The sequence below is a fragment of the Meles meles genome, chromosome 3, assembly GCF_922984935.1.
Source record: "Meles meles chromosome 3, mMelMel3.1 paternal haplotype, whole genome shotgun sequence".
Classification (NCBI taxonomy): Eukaryota; Metazoa; Chordata; class Mammalia; order Carnivora; family Mustelidae; genus Meles; species Meles meles.
This window is the reverse complement of record NC_060068.1, coordinates 71,346,074-71,371,958: the sequence shown is the minus strand read 5'-3', so window position 1 is coordinate 71,371,958 and position 25,885 is coordinate 71,346,074. Positions and strand designations below refer to the sequence as shown.

Below are 25,885 nucleotides of genomic sequence, written 5' to 3'. Positions count from 1 at the left end.
AAAAGACAGTCTCTTCAACAAATGGTGCTGGGAAAATTGGGCAGCCTCATGCAGAAGAATGAAATGGGACCATTTCCTTATACCACACACAAAAATAGACTCAAAATGGATAAAAGACTGCAATGTGAGACAAGAATCCATCCAAATCCTTGAGGAGAACACAGGCCTTCTTCGTCCTCAGCCATAGCAAATCTCCCTAGGAACATCACCAAAGGTAAGGGAACCAAGGGCAAAAATGAACTATTGGGACTTCATCAAGATCAAAAGCTTTTGCACAACAAAGGAAACAGTTAACAAAACCAAAAGACAGCTGACAGAATGGAAGAAGATATTTGCAAATGACATATCGATAAAAGGCTAGTATCCAAAATCTAGAAAGAATTTATAAAACTCAACACCCAAAGAACAAATAATCCAACCAAGAAATGGGCAGAAGACATGAACAGACATTTCTGCAAAGAAGACATCCAGATGGCCAACAGACACATGAAAAAGTGCTCCACATCACTCAGCATCAGGGAAATACAAATCAAAACCACAATGAGATATCACCTCACACCAGTCAGAATGGCTAAAATTAACAAGTCAGGAAATGATAGATGCTTGCAAGAATTCGGAGAAAGGGGAACCCTCCTACACTGTTGGTGGGAATGCAAGCTGCTGCAGCCACTCTGGAAAACAGCATGGAGCTTCCTCAAAAAGTTGAAAAGAGAGCTAACTTACAACCTAGCACTGGCACTCCTGGGTATTTACCCTAACGATACAGATGTAGTGATCTGAAGGAGCATGTGTACCCAAATATTTAAAGCAGCAATGTCCACAAAACCAAACTACGAAGGAGCCTGTATGTCCATCAACAGAGGAATAGATAAAGAGATGTGATATATATGCACAATGGAATACTATGCAGCCATCAAAAAAAGAAATCTTGCCATTTGCAATGAAGTGGATGAAACTAGAGGGTATTATGCTAAGCGAAATAAGTCAGAGAAAGACAATTATCATATGATCTCTCTGATATGAGGAATTTGAGAGGCAGGGCAGGGTATCGCCATGGTAAGGGAGGGAATAATGAAACAGGCTGGGATAAGGGAGAGAGACAAACCATAAGAGTCTCTTAAACTCAGGAAGCAAACTGAGGGTTGTTGGGGAGTGGTGGGATCAAGTGGCTGGGTTATAGACTTCGGGGACTGTATGTGCTATGGTGAGTGCTCTGAATTATATAAGACTGATGATTCATAAACCTCTACCCCTGAAACAAATAATACATTATATGTTAACTTAAAAAAAAGAAAAAAGAAAAGTTTTCTATGAAGTCATCTTTTCTGTAAAAATGGAAATATAGACACTGGTAAGCTTCAATACTGCCAGAAAGAATATTATTTCTCTCACTTTAATGGAAATCAACTATTTTATAACATAGTATATCCTAATGATTGGGCTCTTAATTTTCATTTTTATTTTACCTTAAATTTAATTATTTGATTTTGTAATTTATACGAAATGAGGTTTTTTGCTATTATTGTGAAATAAATAATATACCTCTCTAAAACATCTTTACTGAGCAAGAAATACTTTTTTTTTTTAAACATTCACATGGAGAGACTGTATGTATTAGCCCAAGACAACCAGTTGGTTGAAGTTAGGAAAAGAAAATTCCCTGATATAACCAAGGCAAGACTAGAGGGACTGAACTTCTATTTCTGTCTGGCTGAAATGGTTCTTATACTAATCCCCACTGAAGAGCATTGATGTCATTCACTAGTTTACTCTATGATTACTACATATCTTACTTCTTTGAAACTATTAATACAACAGTTTCTAAGACAGTCATTTTGTTTCTCTATAGTGTCTTTATTTCTATGATTATTCTCACTTAAAAAATTAGTTTTTCTGGAATCAATTACATAAAACAACATTCTAATTAACTTCTGCCACTGCTTAAATACTTTTAACAGAGGGAGGCTCTGTGTTGTATGTGTTATGTGTTTCCTTTTTTTTTTTTAAGTTATATTTTAACAACTTGTTTCCTGAGGTATTAGGCCATTTTTTCTTCAGGTGCTTTTGAAAATCATGTTGGACATTTTAATGTCAGCCTTCACAGAAAGAAAGAAAGAAAGAAAGAAAGAAAGAAAGAAAGAAAGAAAGAAAGAAAGAAAGAAAGAAGAAAACATAATTGTGTATAGCCTTTCTTAAGCTCACTAAGAAAAATGTAGAAAATGAGAAAGAGCTTTAAAAAAAAACCTTAATAAGTGGAATACAGATTTATCACATGGAGAACCTGCTTCTCTGGAATACAGCGATATATGTCCATTGGTCAGTCTCACTCACATGAGGCAAACTCCATTACTTGCTGTGAGCAAGAAAAAGGTTACCTAACCCAAGTGGAAAGTATTAGCTTTTTTGTTCAGCGATGAAAAAATTGCTTTGGCACTTAGGTCAGCATCATGATGTAAATCTTAATGAAAGTTTCTGAGATGTGAGAGTAAATCAAGCTGTTTGGCCACCTTGATGCTCTCTTAATCTGCCTTTTTCTTGCTTTACTTCCTTCAGTCAGGTTTAAAGAGCACTGATCTCAATGCAGACCCATTTGCAAAGTAATTGTCACTCCACCCAGCCATCTTGGCCCTTTTGGAATCCAAGGCTGAGGATACTGGAGACTTATGCACCAGTTCTCTTTCTTTGTGGAATAAAAGTAAAAAATTAAACTTTCCTTCCATTTCATTAGAGTTTTTTTGTTGTTGTTGTTGTTTTGTTTGTTTGTTTTTTTACAAACTATCTTTTATTTGGGATCCTATGTCTCTAGTTGACAATGAATAACTGAATGAGATTTTTATTATGAAATAAAAATTATCTGGATTATGTTAATGGATTAGTAAGGGGCACAAAACTAACAGATTGACCAATTCCTATGATCTTTATAGGCATGGTGATTGAAATAGACTTTACTTTTTATTAGAAAAAATGAATTATTCATTAACATAATAAAACATTCAGATCATCCAGATGAAATTCAAGTAAGCTTGGGAAAAGAATCAATGCAATTATTTGGAGTCATTTATTCATTCATACAACCAATCATATGGTCAATAGCTACTTACTAAATGCCCATTAAGTTAGTATAAATATGTTAAGTCCTCTTCTTGGTATGGGACACTGTGATGAAGAACACATACAAGGTCTTTACTCTCATGGAAATTTTGTGACAGTGGGGAGTGAGAAATAGATCATCTTAGATAGTGGCAAATATGAAAACCATAAAACAGTTTATATGAAGGGATGGCTTATAAGGAGAAATTCAAAAATTTAATTGGATGGTCTGGGAAAACCTTGCTTAGGATGTGACATTTGTGTTTAAGGCATATATGATAAGAAAAATAACATATCTCAGGGCAGAGAATTTGAGGCAGGGAGTACAGCAAGTACAAACATTTTATATCAAGTATGAACTTGGTGGAAGGCCAATGGGACTGGAGCCCAACAGACAAAAGGGAAAGTTCTAGGAAATAAAGTTGGATAGGTGGGTGTTATTTAGGGCTATCTAGGCTCTATGAATAAGGGTGTGATTTTTTTCCCCAAGAACAATGAGAAGCTAATGCATGAATTTAAGCAGGGATGTGATATGGCCTGCTTCATATTTTAAAGATAATTTTGGGTGATTCTAAGAGTAAAAGAACATGAAACCAGAAAGCAAGAGGCAAATGGGGTAACCTAAGCAATAGATAATAATGGCTATCTAACAGTGAAGATGAAGAAGCTGAACTGTTTGGAATCTACTGTGAATTGAGTCAACAGGAGATGGTGAAAGATTGGATATGAAAGATGAAAAAAAAGGGAAATAAAACTTGATGACTTGAGTAACTGGGTAGATTTGACATCATGAGTTGATTTGGGAGAGTCTGAGAAAGACGATTTTTCTGAAGAAATTCTAGAATTTTGTTAAATGTGAGAAGTCAATTGTGTTTCAGATGAAGGAATTAAGCAGGTAAATGGATATACAAATTCAGAGATTGGGGGAAAGTTAGAACCAGAGATACTGGCATCATCTACATACTTCTCATGTCTTGATTCTTACTTGTGAACAATTTATTGGCAATATCAGGAAAGCTGGAGAGGAAAGGGGAGGGAGAACAAATACAGGGAGATGTCTTACAGAGCCAACAAGCTGTTTGTTTGATCACATGAGATGTCTACTGTGGGGATGCCTGAAACCACCATATCTGTTAATATTCTTTCCAGAGGAGAGGAAAGGAGAAAAATTCTCTACTGGTTCATTTTCATTCCATGTTTCTCTTGGTCAAGGTCCACTCCATGAGGCATTAACTTCCTTCCACAAGGTGTTAACTCACATGCCAAGTGGCCACTAAGGAAGCCAAAACCCCAATAGTCTCATTAAACCAGTGATCGGAAGTAGGTGAGCCCCATGTGAAGCTACTTCGCCTGTAGTGAAAGAAGCAGCACTGGCAGTGACCTGACTTTATAATCAAGGTATCAGTGCAAACTATTCCTGAGGCTGTTCTAGCCAGAAAGCAAAGTAAGTGGCCAAGTGGGAGTATATAGTGCTGCATAGACCAATTCAGGTGCAGATGGTACTGGACTGGCAATGGACCAGGTAGGATCTTAAGTAGGGAGAAGGTTGTATACACAGAGGAAAGAAGGCATTTAAGTCCTAGAGTAATCAACATTAAGAGCCACGAAGAGAATTTAGAGACAAAACAAATTTGTGGAGGATCAGTTAATGGGGTAGAAGAAAACATGGAGAATGTGATGGTATGAAAGTCAGAGAGTTATATATATGTAGGAAAGAGGAGTTGACTATGTAGAAGGTAGCTAAAGAACTCCAAAGCAGTTTATGTTGTCACTGTGGTACGATCAACAAAACAATGGTAACAGATGCTCAAATGGAGTGGGTTAATAAAAGAACAATGTATTATGAAGAGTAGCAACAACTATTGACAATTCTTTTAGAACTCTTGTGAAGGCAAGCAGAAAATAATAAGGTATCAAAAGAGGGATGGGAGGGAAAAGAAGAATATTTTTGTTAAAGATGAAGAAACTAAAAAAATGTTTATATGCAGATGGTAGAAGTTGATGATCATGAAAAGGATCACATAGCTAGTGAGTGAGAGAGGAGAGGGAGTCCAGAGCACAAAGGAAAGTCCACACCCTGAGTAGGATATGGCTCACCACTTCTATCAATTTCATTAGGAAGGAAGGTAGATAATACTGGTCCAGATACTAAGAAGTTGGTAGAAATGGTGGTGGGAAGATAAACTAGTTCCCATACGATGCATCCTATTTTCTTAGTGCAATGTGAAGAAAATACACTCAGAGATAAAAAGCAGAGTAAAGGGTTTGGATATCTGAAGGGAGAAGAAAGGCATGCAAGTTGTTTTAGAGAATAGGGGAGTAAATATACAATAGATCTTTAATGCCTATTTGAAGTATGTGGTCATAAATTTATAGTAAGGCCAATCACTATTTTTTTTGTGCTAATTAACTATGCTGATACTTGTGAGAAGCAGACATATAGTAGAGTTAATATGGAGTTCCATTTTACCTTGTAAGTACAACAGAGAGTTTGGCAAGAGAATTAAAGATGTTCTAAATGAGTGGTAGATTATAAACCTGAAATGGATAAGGAAGGAAATTCAGATATCAGGAAATGGAAGTTGTAGGGTAAATGGATTGAAAAATCTTAAGTAACATCTGGGAAAACATTTCTGACATATTAATGCATCAGAATTTGGCTAGAAAAATAGTAAGTACTGGTGTTTAATGTAAGCATTTTAAAAGCAGGAAATCTTATCTTGAATCTTAATTGTATGCCACACCTATAGAATTAAGGAGAGGAATTAGATTACTGTCTAATTTTTAAATTTTAGAAAATCATCACATGTGAATTTTTTTAGCAATACACATTAATTTTTAAGATACCAGCTAAATTCTCATTTAAATCCTCATTTAATTTTTTTAAAAGATTTTACTTATTTATTGGGAGAGAGAGACCACAAGCTGGGAGGAGGGACAGAAGGAGAGAGAGAGAAGCAGACTTCCTGCTGAGCAGGGAGCCCAACAAAAGGCTTGATCCCAGAAACCCAAGATCATGACCTGAGCCAAAGGCAGATGTTTGACTGAGCCACCCAGGTACCCCTAAATCTTCACTTTAAAGTTATTACTCTTTTCAAAAATACATCTACCAAAATGTGACTAGAACAGCATAAAAGCATATACTCCATAATAAAATATGTTTCTGAAAAGTGAAACAAAACAAATGAAAAAATCATGCTATGCAATAATATAGTTTCTTGTGGCTTTCAAGTCAATAATATTGATCCCTTCTTAGTAGACCCCTTACACTACAGATCTGATTAGCCCTTTCGAAGACTTTCCTCCAGTTATTCTTCAAATTTCTCTGATTAATCAGGGTTTTAACTGAAGATTTGTTGGGCTGTAGGTGAGGTGGTGGTTCTGGGAGTAGGAGAAGCATTTTTGAACCATGTAGAGAGTTTCAGTGCAGAAATGTCAGTGTTTATGCTCTATGGCTCCCACACCTCTAACATCTTTCCCTGCAACCCTTATCTCTGATCAGCCGTCCCACACAATCAACATGTCTGTAGATTAAAAAAAAAACATGCTTTACTCTTGTCTAGAAAATCCTAGTGACTGATAATTTGGTTTTGACAGGATGACAAATTAAGTATGTATGCAGAAGATAAAGGAATCTTAGACATTGAGAAAAAGAATGTTTCAGGTTGAAAGATGGAAGAAATGGCAAGATGGAAGAAAACAGGAACAAGTAAGCATTGCTAACTTCTAACAGATGTAGGCATCATTTGACAATCTATTTATTCAGGAATAAAGTCACATTGTATTCTTGATATAACAGGCCCTACAGCTACGGAGGTAATCATAGATTCTGGGGACAGCATTCCAAATTCTCTACCTTAACTCATAACATCAAACATTTCTTTCCTTCTCTTTCCAAACAAAATGTGCTTATTCTTTCAAAATGAATTTCAGAGTTAGCAAGGTATATTAGTTTGCTAGGACTGCCATAACAAAATACCACAGACTGGGTGACTTAAAAAATAGAAATTAATTTTCTAACAATACTGGAGTCTACAAGTCTAAGATCAAGGTGTTGGCAAATTTAGTTTCTTCTGAGGCCTCTCCTTAACTTAATGGATGGTTTTCTGTGATGGTCACTGAATGGATTAAAAGGTAAAACTTTAAAAAATAAAGACTAATTACTAAGAGCACAGAAGTACATGAAGAGAAGAGATATGCCACTCATCCAAATGAACTAGTGGAGCCACAGGTCTAAGAGAAAGGCATAGGAAGATCCTAAACTCATCTCCTCCCATGGACACATCAAATCTACACCTACATATAAAGTTCATCAAGAGGAACTGAGGTGAAGCCAAGAAGGTCCACACCACAACATGTAATAATTTTAATGTCAAGATTAAAGATAAAGAATCACAAAAATAGAAAGAAAAAAAAAAACAAATGAATAAGGCAAACACCTTAAGAAATGTTGAAGGGACTACTTTAAGTGGAAAAGAAAAGGCTTTAACTAGAAGAAAATTAGGAAAGGAAAAATGTCATGGGTAAAATCAAATATATAATAAAGGTAGTAGATCAATCATTTATAAAGCTACCACGGATGTTAAAAGACAGAAGTAGTAAAATAAATATTATCTAAAAATTAGTAAAAGGATTAGAGGGTTCACAAAATTTTTAAAAATGTAAAACATAAACTATGCCATCATATACATAAAAGGTAGAGGAGGAGGAGTTAAAATGCAGTGCTTCTAGAACATGTTCAAACTAAAATGACCATTGGGGCTCCTGGGTGGCTCAGTGGGTTTAAAGTCTCTGCCTTCAGCTCAGGTCATGATCCCAGGGTACTGGGGTCGAGCCCCACATCGGGCTCTCTGCTTGGCGGGGAGTCTGCCTCCCCCCTCTCTCTGCCTGCCTCTCTGCCTACTTGTGATTTCTGTCTGTCAAATAAATAAATAAAATCTTAAAAAAAAAAAACCTAAAATGACCATTAACTTAATATAGACTGATACATATTTACGATGTTATATATGAACCTCCTAATAATCACAAGCCAAAAACCTATATATGTACAGAAAAAAGAAAGAGAAAGGAACCCAAGGACAGCACTAAAGAAAGTCATCACTCACAAGAGATGAGAGCAGGAAGAAAGGAAAAAGAACTACACACATGCACACCCCAAAACAGAAAGCAATGAACAAAATGGTAATAAATACATCCCTATGAATATTTATTTTAAGTGTAAATAGTCTAACTTCTGAATGAAAAAACACAGGGTGACTGAGTGGATAAAAAAATAAGGTCTAAAAAAAAAAGAAATAAGGTCTATAAAGGTCTACAAGAGACTCACTTTAGATGTAAAGGCACATGTAGACTGAAATAAAGGAATGAAAAAAGCTCTTTCATGCAAATCTAAAAAAAAAAAAAGCCAGGGCAACAATATTTATATCATACAAAATAGGCTTTAAAACAAAGACTATAACAGACAAAGAAGGGCACTACCTAATGATAAATGAATCAATTCAACAAGAGGATAAAACAACTGTAATATCTATACATTTAATGTAGGAGAACCTACATACATGAAGTAAATATTAACAGGCTAAAGGGAGAAATAGTAATACAATAATAGTAGGGGAATTTTAACACTGCACTTACAATCATGGATAGATCCACAAGGAAACAAGTGGCTTTAAATGACACATTGGATCAGATGAACCTAAAAGATATATAGAGATATAGTCTCCCAAACTGCAGAATACACATTCTTTTTCCTTTTTTAAAAGATTTTATTTATTTACTGATTGGAAACAGAGAGAGAGAGAGAGAATACAAACAAGGAGGAGGGTAGGAAGGAGAGGGAGAAGCAGACTCACCACTGAGCAGGGAGCCCAATGTGGGGCTCAATTCCAGGACCCTGAATTCACGACTTGAGCCAAAGGCAGATGCTTAGCCAAGTGAGTCACCCAGCTACCCCAAAATACACATTCTTTTCAAGTGTACATGTAACATTCTCCAGGACAGACCTCAAGTTAGGACACACACACACGAGTCACTAAATTTAAAAGTAATGAAATCATACTATGCATCATTTCTGACCACAATAGTATGAAAGGATAAATCATTTACAAGGGGAAAAAAAAAACAAACAAAAAAAAAGGGAACCCTCTCCCAACACCAAACATGTGGATGCTAAACAAGAAAATAATCCCATTGCACCAAAAAGACAAAAATACCTGGGAATAAATGTAAGGAGATAAAAGACCTGTATTCTGAAAACTTAAAGAAAATTATGAAAAAAAATTGAAGATGACACAAATAAATGGAAAGATACACCATGTTCATGGATTCAAAGAATCCATGAATTCTTAAAATGTTCATACTACCCAAAACAAACTATAGATTCAGTGCAATCCCTATCAGGCACCAATTGTATTTTTCACAGAAATAGAGCAAATAACTGTTAAATTTGTATGGAACTACAAAAGACCTCAAACAGCTAAAGCAATTTTGGGAAAGAAGTACAAAAGCTGGAGGTATCACAATACCAGATTTCAACATATACTTAAAAGCTATAGTAATCAAAATGGCACTGGTACAAAAATAGATGCACACATAAATGGAACAGAATACAGAGCCCAGAAATAAACCCACATTTATATAGTCAATTAATCTATTACAAAGGAGGCAAGAATATAAAATGGGAAAAGAAGTCTTTTCAATAAATGGTCTGGGAAAAACCACATGATTATATGCAAAAGAGTGAAATTGGAGCACTTTCTTACCTCACACACAAAAATAAATTCAAACTAGATTAAAGACTAAAATTTAAGACTTGAAACCAAAAAATTGGCAAAAGAAACATAGGAATTACTCTTCTGGACACTGGCATTAACAATATTTTTCTGGATCTCTTCCTTCAGACAATAGCAACAAAAGAAAAAAAAAAGCAAACCACAGGGAGTACATCCAACTAAAAATCTTTTGCACAGAGAAATAAATAATAAAAAAAAGAAATGACAACCCAATAAATGGAAGAAGATATTTGCAAATGATACATGTGATATGGAGTTGATATTTAAAATAGATGAAGAACTCATACAACTCAATACAAAAAAAAAAAAAAACCCAAAAAACATAATCTAAGAATGAGCAGAGGGCCTGAATGTCACTTTTGCAAAGAAGACATACAGATGGCCAACAGACACATGATAAGATGCTCAGTATCACTATTCATGAAGGAAATGCAAATCAATACCATAATGAGATATCATCTCACACTACTCAAACTGGCCAGTATCAAAAAGACCAGAAAAAATATTAAGTGTAGCAAGGATGTGAAGAAAAGATGCACTCTTGATGGGAATACAAATTGTTGCAGCCAGTCTGGAGATTCCTCAGAATTTTTTAAAATGTTTGGCATCTGGGTAGCATAGTCAGTTGAGTATCTGACTCTTGGTTTCAGCTTAGGTCATGAGTCCCACATCAGTCTCTCCACTTAGCAAGGAGTCTGCTTAAAACTCTTTCTGTCTCCCTCTCTAAATAAATAAATAAATCTAATTTTTTTAAATTAAAAATACAAATAGCACATGATTCAGGAATTCTATTTACCCAAAGAAAACATAAGCACTAGTTTGGAAAGTTGTATGTACCCATATGTTTATTACAACATTATTTTTAATAGCCAGATATAGAAGCTACCCAAGTATTCCATTGACAGATGAATAAAGATGTGGTAAAATAGACAATGGAATATTACTCAGTTATTTAAAAAAATTGCCATTCTTCACTTGATCTTAGCCAAAAGGCCTTGATAACACAGATGCACCTCAAATGTATTCTGCTAAATGGTAAGTCAGGTAGAAAAAATGAATACCATATGAATTCACTTATATGTGGAATCTTAAAAACAACAACAACGAAAACAAAAGAGAAATGGACTCCTAAATAAAGAGAATGAACTTGTGATTGCCCAGTGGGAGGTGGGGGGTGATAAGCAAATTAGGTAAAAGCAGTACAAACTTTCAGTTATAAAATAAATAAGTCACAGGGATAAAAAGTACAGCATAGAAAATATAGTAAATAATATTATAATAACTTTGCATGGTGACAGGTAACTACATTTACCAAATTGACCATTTTGTAATGTATATATTTGTCAAATCACTATGTTGGACACCTGAAATATAACATGTATATCAATTACACTTCAAAAAAGGATTATAGGAAAAAATGATAAATCATGCAAAGGAGACCCAAAAAATGCTTAACTGGAGCCCCAGAAAAAGAAGACTAAAACAATAGAGAAGAACTACTTAAAACTATAACTAAATACTTTGAGACAGAGTGCCTGGGTGGCTCAGTTGGTTAAAGCAGCTGCCTTTGACTCAGGTCATGATCCCAGGGTCCTGGGTTCGAGCCCTACATCAGGCTCTCTGGTCAGCAGGAAGCCTGCTTCTCCCTCTGCCTGCCCCTCCCCCTGCTTGAGTTCTCTCTCTGTGTCAAATAAATAAAATCTTTATGCATACATACATACATACTTTGAGACAAACAATACCACTTGAAATCTCAAATTGAAAAGGCACACTTTTATCAGACAAATCCTGTCCCAGAATGATTCACACAGATCCATTTCTTAGAACTACTTGACTTAAAAGATAAATCTTTTCTAGTAAAACCTGTTATTTAAAGAAACAATATGTATAGCCCATGATTTTATATCAAGTTTACTTCAAGTATAATGGCTATAGAGAAAATGTGAATATGCAAGAGGTCAAAACATATTGTCCAAATAAATTGTTCTTGAGCCAAGTACTAGAGAGCAAACTTCAAGAAATCAAGAAATGACTGATGATACTTGGGCAAAAGGACTAGTTTTGGAATTTTATTATTTTTTTAAGATTTTATTTATTTATTTGACAGAGAGATCACAAGTAGGCAGAGAGAGAGAGAGGGGGAAGCAACCTCCCTGCTGAGCAGAGAGCCCAATGCGGAGCTCAATCCCAGGACTCTGATATCATGACCGGAGCTGAAGGCAGAGGCCTAACCCACTGAGCCACCCAGGAGCCCCTGGAATTTTCTTAAGATTTATACAGATAGAGTCAATGGTTTCATGTACAAACATACTTAAAACTTCTCTTTAAAATTTCTGTGTAGAAGCAGAATATGGAGACTAATAAACGGTAACTACAGTTGTACACTGAAAACTCTGCTACTATCTATAAAAACATTCTGCTACTTATCTACAAGAATTTTGCCAGTATACTTAGTTAAGCACTTCTTGGATATAGAATATACTAGACAACCAGAGACTTTAGAATTTAGTATTTGATATTACATAAACTTTTCAGATCAACTGCCTTTCTTTCTGCCTAAGTAGGCAATATTGCATAGGGAAAGCTTATGCCACAGGAGCCACGAGGCTCAAGATCTTGCTTGTGATCTTATACACAGTAAAATTTTAGAAGCCATTAAGAATTGGGAATCTTGATTTTCACTGTAAGTGAGCCATCAACTTGATAGTATGCAACTCTGATATAAATAATTTAAATACTTAAGAATACAGTAGGAAAGACTAAAAAATATGACATTGGAAAGAGTTCCACTGATTAGGCAAATAGATGATTTGACAGACTTATGAACTTTTTGACTTAAGAACATTTTGGTGTAAATTGTTACATCTATAAAACTATAGTATATTCTTTTCTCCATTTTATTACTAAATGACAAAATAAACTATACTTTAAAAAACACTCTAAAACGATACCCTACAGAAATACTCAAAGCAGGAATTTCTATAGCTATTTAATCAATGTCAAAATTTTAATCTTTTTTAATTTAGAAAGAAATCAGTTAAACTATGTTTAATGTTTTTAAAACAAATATAATTCCACATAATGCTTTTGGGCCAATGTCATATCAATATGTCCAAATACCTAAAGTCAAAAATTTGAGTTAGATTAAGGAGCTCTTTGAAATATTAACATAATATTTATGTTATCATACACAGTTAAATTTATCTGCTTCACTTAATGTGGCTAGGATTAAAACTAACTTTTTGTGGACAGTCGGTTCATAACAATTCAAGAATCAATTTGTATCTTATATTATGAAAGATAACTATGAGGAAGGATTTGGGGAAAGTTTTTTCTCAGGAACCTAAACTGGGAATTATTTGTTTTTAATCCACATGATTGTGTGATTTTCTTTTATTCAATTATTCAACCTAATTCACACAGGCTGTTTCTGACTCTCCCCGTCTAATATGTCCCATATATGTCTATATGTTCCCTAATGTGTCCCATATATGTCTATATGTTCCCTAATATGTCCCATATATGTCTATATGTCTCTGTCACTGGGTAATATGGGCTCTGTGTGCCCGTATTTTATGTCCTTACTGTCTTTCTTTTAAGCCTCCTCTTAGTCTGACCAGCGGGCTGTATATTCGTGTGGTAAAGAGAAGGGAATTGGCATTATTTAGACTTCATGCTTAGAGACCATGAATAGATTCGGATTCCAGTGAATTAAGTATTAGAAAGACAAAATTGTAAAATTAGTATTTTTTTTAAAAGCCAACCAACATATTCTATAGAAAAAGTAAAAGGAGTTTAGAAAGACATTTTATTCTATCTGTTCTGTGATATAACAAGCTGTGGATGATACTGAAAGTCCAGTCAAGGGCTCAATGAGGGCGAATGGGGAATCCTATATGGAAGGTCTGTGATGTGCCAAGGCACCTCAGGTCATGTTCAACAAAACACTAAAACTTGAAAGTAGGAATGCACATCAGATTATGTTTTTTTGTTTTTTGTTTAAAGTCTAAACTAAAGCACACTTCACACTATCAGAGAGCCCCTGTTCTGGGTAAAGATTGAAGAATGAATGGTTCAGTTCTCCAAAAGCCACCGGAAAATGTCAGCACCATCTAGTTAATGAATTCCTGATTTGTTTGGCATTTGCACTTTCTTAAGAAATTGCTGATGTGTTTAGACTTCCTCTTCTCAGCAGCAGTGAAATTTGTTGATTATGATGGCCTTATATAACATCATCCAGGCAGAAAGCTAAAAGATTACACATTAAAAAGAAACAGGCCTGTTTATTACCAGGCATTGTGCTTCCTCATATGCATATCTCTGTTCTTCAGTCTTTGACCAGGTTGCTTTGTGGGAGATGCTTTGTTAAAAGTATTTCCATGGCAGGCCTCCACTCTTGAAAATGTCATTTTCTCTGCCTGGTTGTGATAGGAAGTCTTTTTCACCTATTGAAACCTGTTAAATTTCCTTCAAATATTTTTGTTTAACACTTAAAAAAAAAAGTTAGTGGAGGACCATGTAAAAAAATGTAGATTTAATGAGGAATTGATGTTTATACTTAAAAACCTTTTTCAAAAAAACTGCTTCTGTACTGCTGAATAAAAGCCCACAGTCTTTGCAGATTTCATTCAACCAGGTCATACAACCCAGACTGTTTGTATTCCACATCATTTTCCTTTAACTATTTTTAACTGCATGTTTGTTTTTGAAGTTATTCCACCACATCTAAGAATCCTGCCAGTTTAGCTTAGTTTGTTATACAGATCCACCTTTAAAGCTATGAGGTTCAAATTACTCAATTAAAAACATTTGGTATGGCTCTAAAGGAGAAATAGAACAGGTTTAATATTCTCTACCTAAATAGTATTGCCTTGACCAGACTAGTTTTGCGAGTTGTATCCCATATTATTTAGCTCTTTGAATAGTAAGCAAACTTAATTACTGTGCTTATATTCTTTTTTATTCTAAAGGGACACAATTCTTCCAATAGACAGAATTCTGCATTTTGATAACATGTTTGCACTCCCATGGAGCTCCTGTTTGTGTTTGATATTATTTTTGTATGAGAATTTTCTACTCTGGCTCTCACTTGTCTTTGACCTCCACAGCTGTTCTTTTCAACCCTCTCTTACCCATAACCTAAGCACCTAACTCTTCTCCACTCCTCTTGGTGAGTATGAATTACCCAACCAACACCTATTAACCTGCAAAAACAATTCTTCCCTATTCAGAGAACCATTTTTGACCAATTTGACCAAATTAACTGAACTTTGACCGTTTCTGCTAATGCTTTAAAAATTTTGCCCTTTTTCCCCAACAGATCTTTCCTTCAGAGCTTTCTGATGTCTGGCATTTTTAGCATGAAGAATTATGCCAGGATTTTTCCATTTCTGCACTATTGGCATTTTGGACTGCATAGTTCTTTGTTGTGGGAGTTTGACCTGCCCAAGAGGTTTAGTGGCATCCCTGTATTCTACCTACTAGAAACTAGTGGTAGCACACTGACCTCCCAAGTTGTGACAGCCAAGAATGTCTTCAGAATTAGCACATGTCCCTTCTGTCATCACTGTCTTCCTCGTCTCCTCCCTCTGGTCCATTTTGAGAATGACTGGTTTACAGTAACAATTGCTCCAATTAATTTCCTTCCACACTCTTGTACTATGATTTGGATCAGGAGTGGGCTCTCATCCTCAGGATGCTGCCCATCCTGAGCCATGTCCATGAGGACAGAGTGCTGGAGATCCCCTGACATTTCCTTTCTTAGAGCCTTAGTGACAAGACAGCTGAGCAAGTCATTTTATCAGTTGCTAGTATTTTGGCAGTGATTCTTAACCAGTTTAGGTGAAGGTAGTGGCCAATCTGCCTGCTTTTCCTGATTTAACCTTCGCTGAAGATCAGATTTGCATAATGTAATTAAGAAATTTCAAACCCTCCTCCTGAAGGACAAAAATCCACTGAGGAATTTTGGTCTGTCCTTGGGGTATTTAGTCTGGGACTCTGGTATCTAGCAACTAGCTCACTTCGTGAGACTCAAAAATAATAAAACATGGTTTGAAAAATCAAAAAGGATTGATGATCAGACTGATATAGGATATATGCGTTACAATTTGACTACAGATGGATTTTAAAAGGGTGTAAAATAGAGTAAGACCTCACAGCTACCTTATCTACTTTCTACTTATCTACTTTCTTTTTGGATGTAGAGTCTTTTTGGATGTCAGAGTCTTAAATCTGAGGTGGCAGATTTAGCCTGAAAACACAGAGCATGGCAGACTCTCTTTCTGAGTTACATGAGTTTATGGAGTACTCTGGATATTTTCACCTAAAATAAGAAAATTTCTAGACCAAATTAATAGTTCTTTAAAAACATCAAAATACTAAGGACTATGTCCAGCTTAGAGAAAAATGTTGGCTGAAATAATGACAAAGAATATTGGAGGAAAAATTGTCCTACCTTGCAGCAAGACATAGTATCTTTAAAAAATAAACAAAAACTACAAAAGAAAAATACTATTCCTTAAAATAGCTGCTCCAGTCTGTCAATAAATGCCTCAACAAAAAAGAAAAATCTCCACATAACTGCAAGCCCAGAATGCTCCATTTCTTACTTAACACCAGGACTACACCATCTAATATAAACTGAACCACTTTTTCATCATTTCTTTCTCTGGAGTAACAAAAATGTTTCATAAGATTTTCTCTCTTTGTGTGTATCAATTTTATCTCAATAAAACGGTTTAAAAACAAATGTTTCACTGATAGTCCACATATCCTTCAGACTCTGCCTTTCTTTTAGCCACTCCTGTCTCACCAGTTAATATGCCTTTCTGCTTAGCGATTTTACTTCAGTGATTCTACAAAAGACCTTATTTATTAATGGGGCACCTCTATTAAATGTGAGCTTGAGAGTCTTTCTGGAATTCCCAGAAGGAGAAGCAGCTTTGGCCTCGAATTTGAAGATGGAACAGGTTGGTTATGTATTTTCTGATGTTCCCCCTACCAACATCTCAGACCTTGAATCTGTCACCAGTTAAATCTGGGCCAGGACCAGCTCAGGAAAGCAGGAACTACACTTAAATGTCTCAATCAATCCTTCAATCCCTTTACTGAAATGAACCTAAAAATACCCTTAAAAAAAAGGCTTTCGAGTGACTACAGCCCAAAAAAGGAAAAATTCATTATCCTGTGTTAGTCTTTATAAAAACCTCCACTTCATCCCTCAAAAAGACAGAGGAGGCTACTGCTTTTAACAAGATTTGAGAACTACTACAAGGATAGTTCTCTCACTTTTTTATAGTCCTCAGTTCTCATACCACTTCACTCGCACTCACAGAAACAGTGACTCACTTTATAGTGACATATCCATGCTCAACATTTAGAATGGACTTGCATTAGGACTCACTGTATCTATTTTGATCACTTGGGAAAATCAATGAAACACGTAGTTCTTTTCCAAAGGTTTACAGAAGCACCCTCTTCTTGCAATTACATAATCCTAAACTTAGAGACTACCAGCTTAGAGGTGTCCAGTTTCCTCAAGACTCATATACTCTTAAAAATACATATTTTATCTCCACGTCCTCATATCAGGGAGATCTTATGATAGTTGTCTTTCTCCGATTGACTTATTTCACTAAGCATGATACCCTCTAGTTCCATCCATGTCGTCGCAAATGGCAAGAGTTCATTTCTTTTGATGGCTGCATAGTATTCCATTATGTATATATACCTCATCTTCTTTATCCATTCATCTGTTGATGGACATCTAGGTTCTTTCCATAGTTTGGCTATTGTAGACATTGCTGCTATAAACATTCGGGTACACGTGCCCCTTCGGATCACTATGTTTGTATCTTTAGGGTAAATACCCAGTAGTGCAATTGCTGGGTCATAGGGTAGTTCTATTTTCAACATTTTGAGGAACCTCCATGCTGTTTTCCAGAGTGGTTGCACCAGCTTGCATTCCCACCATTGGGAGATGGAGAGGAGAAGGAAGTTGAGGGAAATTGGAAGGGGAGGTGAACCATAAGAGACTATGGACTCTGAAAAACAACCTGAGGGTTTTGAAGGGGCGGGGGTGGGAGGTTGGGGGGACCAGGTGGTGGGTAATAGGGAGGGCACGTATTACATGGAGCACTGGGTGTTGTGCAAAAACAATGAATATTGTTACGCTGAAAAAATAAATTAATTAAAAAAATACATATTTTATACATATCTACACATATAAAATGTGGATGGTCTTCTGTTTTTATAGGTTGGAATTCTTGCAGAATTTATTCTCTTTGTTGACAATTTATAAGGTACACAAAGTCTATAAAGATCAATTTGAGTTTTTTAGTCCCAAGTCCATTATCTAGGCCAGGATATCACATAAAATGGGAAGACTGTTTGTCCTAAAAGATTAAAAACTGTTGTAATGTTCCATAGATAATTACCAATGTGAAGAATTTCTTGGTTTCATGGGATACCTTACTTTTCTGAACTGGCCACCCCTATATACAATCTACTAAAACTGGCAAGCCTGAGCTGTTGACCTGGACAGACTCACTAAATACTGTCTTCTATAACTAGAAAAATTCTATTCTCTCATCACTATAAACATTTCTTCTACTTGCACATCAACCTTGAGGATTCTAACTCAATAGCACGACAGACTTTAGTTATCCTACCTATGTACCTATGAATATTTTATTATGGTCTATTAGCTAAACGCCCTTTCTAGTTACAAAAAAACTGCCCAAATAGAAGTAAAGAAATTTTAGACCTGGGTAATATCAGGTAACATCAATGATATCAATATCATTGCTATCAGATATCAATGCTGACTGCCACATTCCTTTGGCCACCTTCTTGCGGTGGCTTTTTTTTTTTTTTTTTTTTGTGCTTGTCTCTCTATTTAAGTTTTTTTAATTGTTAAAATAAGATCTTAAAGTTGTTTCCCTGGTTACTCTGGGTAAATCAGGAGAATAAAAGTATTAAGTAAACCTGTTGATATCAAATTTCTGTCTGCACAGATTCAAAGTAGAGGGAAGATCTGTTCTTCCTGATGGTCCTGGGTGGGACAGGATCATGGCTAAGTAGCATTATACAAAGTCTTCTAGTAATCCATGTTACTTGCCCTCACAATGTTGGCAGTGTTCTCTCCCACACAGCCATTCACTCAACAGATGATTGAAATTTAACAGCAAAGAGAAAATTCTTCAGAAGACCTGAGGGCAGTCATATGACTAAATTGTCTGAGACTATAATTGCCATGAGTGGAGTAAAGCTGGAGAACTCATCAAACCAAGATCTCATAAAAAATGAGATTCAACTTCTCTGTTGACTAATAGGAGGAGCTATGAGAGATTCCAGAAGTCTCAAAATCTTCCACTGAATCCTTCAAATGTTCTTGTCCTACACAAATTGTTCCTTTCTCCCCCCTGTTACATACAGTCTTGGATACTGATTGTTTCTCCTCATCCTACCTAATAAACCTAAGTTGCCCAACCAATGGTTACTGCTCTACAGAATAATTCCTTCTCCGCCCCAAACCATTTTGACCTGCTATTCCCAGAACTGGCTGAACTTTAGCTAACAATAAAGCTCCATAACAGCACTGTCCAACAGAATGTTCTGTAATGATGGAAATGGGTCTGCGCTATCCAATATGGTAACCTCTAAGCACATGTGACTTTTGAGCATTTAAATGTGGCTAGTAAACCTGGGGAACAGAATTGTAAATTTTATTTTATTTCAATTAATTTAATCTTACATTTAAATAGCATATATAACTGGTAGCTACTATATTCGACACCAGAGCTAAAAATCTGACTCTTGTTCCTCAAGGAAGAATGCCCTTTTAGAGACTTCTCTTGCCTGACATTTAGATTAACAGGTTGCCCTTAATGGAGTCAATTTCCTTCAGAAACAGCCCATTCTTGACCTTCCTTCAGTGTCATCCTTTCCTTAATATTTCCTTTCCTCATTCCCTTTTTCTTCCTTCTGGTCTCTTATGCTCATTTTCTTCTATCTTTTCTTTCCCCAACTGCTTCTTTTCTCTCTTTTTGTCAGTCATTGCAGATGCATCTGTCAGCTCAGCTATCCAATACAAGTTATGGTGGAAAATAAAGCAGTGGTGTAGAGAGGCAGCAGCTCAAAGACAAAGGCTCATCTTCTTCACCTATGACATTTAGTAAGGACCTTCTGCTCCAAGTCTAGCTCCATCTCATTTCGAATCAACCTTGATCATCTTTCTATAGACCTTGCTGCCATGTTCATACCACTCACTAGTTTGCTTGGCCTTTTGTTACTTAATCTGAAACCTAGCCACTTATGACACTGATTATACATTTATATAAATTGTATCTCCCTGAAACCAAAATAAATGTGTTAGTTTTGATTCAAAAAATGTATTTGTAGGAAAAGATAGGCAAACTAGCCATTGGGTGGAATGTGTTCTGTGACAGATTCAAAGTTTGTTAGTTCCAACTTCTCCAAATTCACAAAATACATTAAAGAGGAAAATAATAAGGAAGAATAAAAAATAATCACATTCAAAAACTTTTTAAAAATAATTTTTAGAACATATAATTAAAATGTTGGACTGAGCTCATGTATTTGATTTTTCTACCAGAACTTCATTAAAATAACAGTAAAGAAAAAAAAGACATTATAACTAGTTTATTAAAGGGGATGGCATTGGTGAAAATACAAGAAAGGAAACAAGCTCTAATTTTTTTCAACCTCTGCTTTTTTTTTTTCAACCTCTGCTTTTAAATGTGCAATGTCAAATTTCTCTTTCCTATCCTGGAGATGTCCAGATACATTTGATAGATTTTTGTTATTTTAAGTACTAAAATAATCTTACTTGTCTAACCCCAACCAAAAATTCTATTTCATATTTGTTTCAAAGGTTACATTCCCATTCCTTGGCCTACTTGAAGCTTGACCAGGGATGGGAGACTTACAGCAAGGTAAGGAAACATGTTCTGTATTTTACAGATTCCTCTCAGCTGATGCTCTTCTCTCCTTCCATTTAGTACTGTTTTTGACTCTTCTGAGATCAAAGTGGGAAAGAGTGATGAGTAATAAAGGAAGATAAAACGTTTACTTATTGAGCTAATACTATTTATAACTTTCTTGGCTGCTAGATTCACTTTCTGGCTAGCTATCTAAATGTTGTCTCATATGAGGTTTTACATGCCTTTGGTTGTACCCATTTCTCCCCACCACCCCTGCTACCCCAGAGGAGCTGGGGAGCCTTCTCCTTACAGATTCACTGTAAGGGGTCACTCGTGTGTGACCCCCCATGACTCCTCCTCAGCTGCTGCCCTGACAGCAGACTGCATTTCCTTTCTGATGTTGTGACTCTGCACCAGACATAAACGCTTTGGACAGCGATCTTTCAAGTCATCCCTAGTCAAGCTGCTTTCTTTGCAAGAGGAAAAATCAGTGACAACATACTGACAGCCACCATCTTGTTTTTGCCCCACCCAAATCTGAGTGATTGAAGTTGCAGCCTCGACACTTCTCTGCTTGCTCAACTGTTTTCCAACTGAGACTAAGTACCAGACTTTGGAACTCCCAACTTCATAGAAAACAAGTCAGGGAGATGAACCATGAGAGACTATGGACTCTGAGAAACAAACTGAGGGTCTTGGAGGGGTCTGGGGTGGGGGATGGGTGAGCTGGTGGTGGGTAATAGGGAGGGCACATATTGCATGGAGCAGTGGGTGTGGTACATAAACAATGAATTTTGGAACACTGGAAAAATAAAACTTAAAACAAAAAAAGTCAGATTTCCTGAGTCTTCTCATCATACAATGCTCTGGCTCTATAACAGAACAAAGCAACTATAAAGAAAAGAGAAGCCCACTGGCATTAGATATTTCATCAGTAGTACTGAATGCCAGAAGGCTGCAATTAACCCTTAAAATTCAAGAAAAAACAATTTCAACCTAGAATTGTATCCTAATCATACTACTTACCAGGAATGAATAAAGTAATTTCAGGCATGCAAAGATTCAGAAAATTTACTTCCCAAGTATAACTAATTAGTAAGTTATTGGAGGATGTACACACAGAAAAGAAGAAAGTAAATGAAAAAAAGAGGACCTGGGGAGGGGGCGCTAACTGGAAACAGCAACTCCAACTTAAACAAGTAGAGAAGAGCAAAGCTGTTTGGCCATCTGACAAGCAAGTTAGTCTACAGCAGAATGATTCAAGCTTTTTCTCAAAGGTCTCAAGACTAAAAGGGATGCAATAGAATATTATGATTGAGATTTTAAAAAACAAAACAAAACCTTGATGATATGCAAAATATAAGCAACCACAACAGCCAATGTTTATTGTTCCAGGCTATGAGCTATCCTCTCACCAAAGCAGAGGAAGCAGGTACTAGTAATCACTGTACCTGAAGTCCCAGTCTTCCTTTCTGGCACTTGGGAGCATGACAGACTTACTTTTAATAACTCAGTAGTGTTTGTCCATAAGTAGAAGTTTTAGTGTTTTAATTCTCTGCAACCCTCTCACTTTCATTACAGGATTATTATGCTGATATTTAAGTATAAAAGTACTAGTAACACTTCATAAATGGCTCTCAGGCTACAGAGAACATCTAGGAACCAATTAAAAGGCAAATTCCCTGAAATTCAGATGATTACTTCTGGGATGGAGTCCAGAGATCTGAATTATTGATAATCATTTCAGGTGGTAAAGATGGAAGTGGTCTGTAGCCCCCATCATTAGAAACTCTGATTCATAGATTTTATCGATTTATTCACAAGGAATCCGGAATTAACTCTAGACTGGATATTGTTTTCATTGTTTCCTAATGTGAACGACATATTTTTTTTTACTAAGTTTATCACCCATTTTCCATTTTAACAACTTATATGAAAATGGAACTACAGTGTGAATAGATATTTTGTTTTAAAGGACTAGGCAACTTTATCCCCTAGGGAGGGAAAAAAAAATCAGAATTCTTTTTTTCATTTATTTATTCTGCCTCAGTTATATGCCGTGGTAGTAAATTAGTTTCTCTATACATTTTTCTCTTAAAGTTGCTACTTTTCAGCTGTCTGGATTTATGACTCCTTAAGAAATATAAGCACGAAAGAATAAAAGTACTTTTGATTGCTGTGCTAACATGCCTCTATCGTGTTAAAATTGTATTGTTTCAACATTATTTCAGAAACCTATTAGATTATTGGCTTCCCAGGTTTGAATTCTTTCCTGTGTTCCTAAGTTTTCCTTTTCCAAATATTTCTACAGAGTATTATATTATGCAGCACATGTATCTTTATTCATTCCTTTAAAGGTGCATTTCCTTAAGAAGTGGTGTATTAGTGATCTCCACTATATACAATGAGATAGAAACTATGCATTATTTTTCTTTCGAAGAAAACGAAATTGATGCACAGAATGATTGCTAGTAGCTGATATTGCAGCAGAGGGGTGCACTCGCCTTATTAAGATGAAATTTCTGCTTTTATTTACTCTGGAAAAAAGCTCTATCCCCAAATAAAGGATTAGTCTAGGGACCTGGTACATCAGTGCTGCCATATCGAATAGAGAAGTGAGTGGGATGAATATTATAGCACATTCTTTATACTGGTTTATTTGTAGGTAGGAAAAAATGAGAAATTGGAGAAAGTATTAGTTCTCATTAAAAGGTAAAACACGAAGAGGCCACTGTCAATTCAGGCTGTGCTTGTTGATTTCCAAATAACAACCCCGTCTCTGGAGTCATTAAAAGTATTGCTCTCCAGAGAAGAGGCCGAGGTTCTCTACCTTCCAAGTTGAATAAACCTGGTGTATCATTTTGTCATTCTTTATGAGAACAGTGGTCCCAAGGATCTTATATTAAAAAAAAAAGCTATCAAAGATTATCTATGCCACCTCCTTTACGAAAGAATGGAGGCACATTCATTTAGTGGCATTTAGTAAAATTTGTTATAAATGCAGTAAATATTTCAATTCTTTAGATTTAACTTTTCTCCAGATTAGGTCTTAGTGTGATCAGTTAATGTTTATTTGCATTTTTTATATGAAAGATCTTTCTATTCCTTCCAGACACAGCATGTTTAAAAATCAAAAAATATATATTCATAATCTAGAAAAGACATGAGTATTAAACTGCCCAATATAATAACACATGGAAGATGATATAGAAATTTAAAGTATTTTAATATTTCCTTGGGAGAAACCAATACTATGCCACCAGTAAGTATATAATTGGTTTTATAGACAGGTAGATAGATTCGGCCCTACCAGTGCTCTGCCTGGACAGGATAAAAATTCCTTTTCTCGAGAAGGGGACATCTGATACAGAGGATGCCCAGAGATGTGTTTCCTAAAGAAGTGTGTGTTAGTGATCACCATTGTATACACTACATATCATTCACAGAGAGCTCTCTGAATGACAGAGCCAGTGTTTAGGGAACATTTTAGAACTAGCAAGTGTTCTCTCAAATCATGAGATTTCAAAGACTATACTTTCAGGGATCATTTCTATAGGTTTTTACTAGAGAAGTTTCTCTGAATTTGTAGTGTACCCAGAACCACGAGGAGGAGGCATAACATTCCTTCCTGAGCGTGAAGCTGACTTTGGGTGTTGTGCTCAAATCATGAGATTTCATTGTTATGAGCTGGTAAGGGAACTAAGGAGCAAAAGAACTGTTCATTTGACTGTTTAAGACATGGGCTTTGGGTAGACTATCCGAGGTACCCATCTTAGAAACAGTTCTCAAGAACCCTCTCAAGATGTCACAGACCCTTTTGGCACTTCTGAACTTTATTTAATAAATTATGAAAATGTTGGGGCACCTGGGTGGCTCAGTGGGTTAAGCCTCTGCCTTCGGCTTAGGTCATGATCTCAGGGTCCTGGGATTGAGCCCCGTATCGGGCTCTCTGCTCGGCGGGGAACCTGCTTCCTCCCACCTCTCTGCCTGCCTCTCTGCTTACTTGTGATCTCTGTCTGTCAAATAAATAAATAAACTCTTTAAAAAAAACTTTATAAATTATGAAAATGTAAACAATGTTGTATTGAGATATTTACTGGCAGTTAAAAGTAATTTTACTTATATTTAGTGGCTGCCAATATTGTTTTGGTTGATAATGCAAAGATAATTGATGCATTTTTAAAATATGTATTATTTCTATTAAATCTGAAGGGTTATGATTTACCTTCAATGTAAAAAAAAAGCGTCCATTTAAATAAATTATACATCTTTTGGGTGATGTTAAGAAGTAATCAGTGAACTTATAAAATGGGACATGAGGAAAAAACAGTTAACTTGGGAAGTGAAAAAGGAATATATAAGATTAATTAAATTTAGGATATCAGTAAGGTCTCATTTCACCACCCTTCCTCTGCTACTGGTGCAAGCGTTTTCTGCAATAGGCAAGTTTTATTTAGACATTAATGGTGAGCTCTTAAGAAGATAAACACTTTTGGAAGTTTTCTTTAGGGCTTGTACTTAACAGAGCTAAGTATTTGAGCTCTCACTAATAAGTTACATTTTTAAAAGGTATTTTATCTTTGGTTCCATACTGTTCATGCGACTAAAAGTACACTTGAAAATAGAAGAAAGGGGTATCTGGGTGGCTCAGTTGGTTAAGCATCGGACTCTTGGTTTTGGTGCAGGTCATCATCTCAGGGTCATGAGATGGAGCCCTGCCTTGGGCTGTGCACTGAGCATGGAGCTTGCTTAAGATTCTCTCTCTCCCTCCCTCTCTCTATCCCTTCACCTCCCAACTCGCATATGCTCCCTCTAAAAAAAATTATTTAAAAAGTGATGAATAAAAAATAAAAATAGAAGTTACAAGTTCAGAATTTTTTAGATTACTTGCATTTTAAAACTTACAATATTGCATTGCATTTTATTATATTCTATTGTATTGTCTGTAATATTTCTGGTAAATTTTAATACATCCATTTTGATTCCCATCCAGTAATTTTTCAGTTTATCCCATTTTATGTAACTGTAAATTGAAATAAAAAGAATTGAAGGAATTTTAGG

At 35.8% G+C, this 25,885-nt stretch overlaps 1 pseudogene; it reads left to right on the top strand.

Annotated features, from left to right (window-relative positions):
- Nucleotides 1–24,349: 24,349 nt before the first annotated feature.
- On the top strand, nt 24,350–24,532 carry LOC123939400 (annotated as a pseudogene).
- The last annotated feature ends 1,353 nt before the right edge of the window (nt 24,533–25,885 follow it).